Raw genomic sequence first — 4238 nt, forward strand, 5'->3', positions numbered from 1 at the left:
ATGGAGTGATTCCACCATAATAGGCACGCATACATTTTTGTGCATTGCGAGCTAGATTATATCTATGCTTTGTTAGTGCAGACATCAGTTCTGTATTACAAATTTGCTGAGTGTGTTTTCTAGTCCTATGCTTGTCTAGGTTCCTCACACATGATTAGGGGTACTTCGGATAGTCTTGCATTGGAGCAAGTCCCTTGGCGAGGTAGGGGTTGTTTCTCAACTTCGAATGCTTCGCAAAGTGATTTGGCACCGATCCCGTGCATCCAAACAAACACTTTATGCGGCCGATTGATATATATCATCTCATGTTTGGTACACCATTGTTATCTGTGTTAGATGGAAGTTTATAAATGTTAATGCTTCCATGGATCTAAACATTAATAAATGGGATATGAGCACATTCTAGGTGCAACAAATTACACAACTATTTAAGAACGGATAACTTATCACAAGAGAGATCAACTAAGAGTGAGCAAGAACATCCCTTCATATTGAAATTAGCAACTGATGTAGTTCTCCTTGTGCACATGGGCGATTAATTGTTAGTGGCCCTATTTATTCTCCAATATAGTGAAGATAAATTCTATATCCTTAGAAATTTTATGTTATATTATCATCTGAATTTTGTGCATGAACATCAATCTTTACTTAAAATTTGCAATAATATATCATTTTTTATATTAGCTTGTTGAAAAGATGACACACATTAATAGGAAAAGGTTACTTTCTGTATCATATGATATGCTTGGACTTCATGGGTGTTAGTAGTAATTTGAAGTTGAGAATTTATATATTCGTGCAGTAGCTCTATTCTACCCAGCATATATATAAACTTAGAACTTGGGAATATGCACTATTATTCCGTGTGCATGTGTATTTTCTAAGTGAATTATTGATATATTATTATTAGCAACCTTATTTACTTAGATAATTCAGAAAGGATTGGTTTCATACCGAATATTTTGTTTCTCGGTCATTTTAGAGCACCCGCACCCGCACTATAATTTCTTGGTATTCTCATCCTATCCATAATCATCACCTGTGTATAGGATGAGAATGTACATATGGTAAGGTACGGTGGTGTTGAATTCATTGCTTCCATGTCTGAATAAAAAACTGAGAGAATGAAAAATATTAGCTTATGGAACTGCAAGCTTACCTATGGAGCTACCCTTTTCAGCCTTGGCTTGTACCCATCCATGACTCCAACTCTTAATGTCGACGCTAGCTAACTTATCTTTAGGTAGGAAGGATCTAGTAAAGTTATCAACACCAACGTACCTGGATGTCATCTCAGCATAATTAATCATATACCATAAAAAATGCTCTATTTTTCTGTTTCCAGATCAGCTTTAATTACAATTCTTCAAGGTCATCAAAATAGGATTATTTAAACAAATTCATTAATATTGTGCACCGGCTCCTGATATATTTGGAACTAATTGATCTGTGAGAGTGTGATGAAATTATAACATACAATAGTAATTAGTAGACTCTTTGCTACCACATGAGTATGGTATAGATCATGTACTTCTGAAGCTGAACAAATGGCGACAAAGAACTAGCTAGCTAGGTATAGAATGGTCTTTCCCCTTTTCGAAAAAAGGTATAGAATGGTGTATACACATGCATGATACTGAAAAATGTTTGGATATTTATGAAAATATGCTTGTTGTTTGTGTAGGTATCGTGGCTAGCTAAACACATGCTTTTTTCTATGTAGTGTACTATGATTGTAGTTTATATACAGCCAGAACCAAATTGGATTGAGAAAGCGATTGCTTTCATCGTTCTTCGCTAATTAAGGCTGGTTTCCTTTTGACGAATGTGTCAGCTACCCGTCAAGCATAATGCACAGTGAATGTTTGTGTCACCTAGGAAAAGGATCCTAAGTTTCCAAAACTATTCTATCCATCCTCTTTGAGGTTGTGCTTCCGTAGCTACGATATACATCTACTTGATTCTTGACACCGTGCACACTCTGATATATGTACCCAAAAAATATGTGAACGACGGATTCAATTAGTAGTTGTAAGTTGCAGGCAACTATGATGAAGGGCAGGAGGAGTATTATGATATAACCATATTGACCAAAGTTTTCTTATACCGTGGACCCCTTTTTGAAGAGGTTGACCAGGTCACCATGGAATGGACCTAAAAGGCTTGAGATGTGCATTGGATATATACGTTAATTGGGCCTTACGGCAAACATAATGGCTATGAAGCGCATTACATAAGCCTAGAGGAGTTCACTCTCCATCACATACATGGGAGGAAAGGGACATGAGTTAGGCCTTCTTAGATTTCGTGGACCACTTTCCTCTCCATGAGACCATGACCTAGAGGCTCTCGCAACAAATTCTTGACCTTGTAACAAGGAACGGCTAGCTTGCAGCTCCCTTTGCCATCACCAGAATCCTCAGCTACTACTGCAACAAACAAGGAACCAGACCTAACAAGAAATAATTTATTGGCCCAAGCTAGGTATCCACACCTAACACCCTAGCTCTATCCCTTTGTACAACCATAGCCTCCATCCCTTCTGGCAATAGGGCCCTAATTGTAAATATTCATTTATTCTGAGTGCCTTGTGTACTGAGCATGCTTGCGGGCCTGGTTGGTGCTAGCCCCCTCCTAGTCAGCTGTACGTGTTTGCAACAAAAAATAAAATGCAAGTACTCCGCAACATAAAAGAAGGGCCCTAAAGCCAAGCTTAGCCAGCCAGGATGATTAACAATAGTGTGGGGTGAGAAACTAAGAAAGAGGTGAAGGAATTGCAAAGACATTCATGGTCCAAGAAGACAAGGCTTTAATTTGTAAAGCTTGGCTCTCATGCACATGTCCTGCTTGCATGCCGCAAATTAATCATGTTGTTCAATGTCTCATACTCTAGCCACTCCTACTAGGTAGCTAGCTCATCTTAGTGAGGATTGTCTTGTTGTGCCCTTTTAATTAGCTAATTTCTTGACCAACAAAGTATAGGGTTATTGTTCAGCAGTTTGGTAAAAAAAGAAAGAGTGGTGAGAAATCGTGCACGAATAGATTCACCGGTACTGTGCATTTGTTGGAGTGCTTGGTTGGTTGGTCTGTTGGTCATCGAATGCATCATGCATGCATGCATGATTTGATCATTCATCCATGATTTCTAGCTAGAGAGAATCGATCGATCACACACATGACTGAACAGTACCAAAGCCCACAGTAACATAATCAAGCGTTACCATGCAATGTTGGTTGACCTATACATGCCCCTGCCTGCCACTCATCGAAGCGATCTAAAAACGTTCTGATCTATCGAAACAATCCTCATGCATGCCCACTCTTTTTGTCTTACGTGCATGCACGATCGCGCATGATCTCACTCATGAAGAACTCCTCAAGTTTGAACTTCCTTGTCTTGCCTGCCGCGCGCCAACCTAGAGCTATTCATATGCCTTGGCTAGGAGGAGCGGCGTACTATACGTATACTTAACGCGCTGCATGCATGCCCTGCCGCTAATCTTGCATGCGAAGGGAAAACTTAATTAGACCGTCCGCACATGCCGCCCCGTACGTAGGTCTGCGCAAATAAAGCAAAACGCGTCCGATCGATCGGGCCTGTCACACATGACCCGACACTGTGATTACCATGTGCGCGCGCCGCGCGCGTGAATATATATACTGCCGCTAGTACGTACTAGCGGTTAATTGCTTCTTTTTGTTAAGCAGGTGAGGAGACCACTGCAAGATTAATTAATTGATTAATTAACCTGGCCGCGGCTAGTGGTGAGTGCTGACAAACCAAGGGTGGATAATTATTTGACCTGATGGATCCTTTTTCTACTGGGATCTCCGGCAGGTGGTGAGGGCGAGGGTGAGGAGATGATTAAGTTAGGGGCGGGTGGGGGCCTGTGAGATAAGAGGTGGCCGCCTTGGGCAGTGTGATAACGCTAGCTTTCAGCGCTCGGCTCGTCGGGATCGAGGGCAGTACGTACTTTGTGTTTCCTGGTGCTTGCTGATGGGAGGCAGCAGAGTGATCGACCGGACCGGCCGGACGGCTCCGGCTTGGCACCATCGATGCTCACACGCCACCTCAAGGTTCTTTTCCTTTCTTTTACCCCCCGCTACTGGCGAGCAGTCGTCTAGCCTGGAATCGACGAGGGTAATTTTGGGAATCTAGGATCGGGCGCTGCTGCGTACTCCTGTCTTAGCTGTCACGGCCTGCCAATGTCTCAGTCTGTTGGGCCAACTGAAATGAA

Source organism: Triticum urartu, chromosome 7 (genome assembly GCF_003073215.2).
Source record: "Triticum urartu cultivar G1812 chromosome 7, Tu2.1, whole genome shotgun sequence".
Lineage (NCBI taxonomy): Eukaryota > Viridiplantae > Streptophyta > Magnoliopsida > Poales > Poaceae > Triticum > Triticum urartu.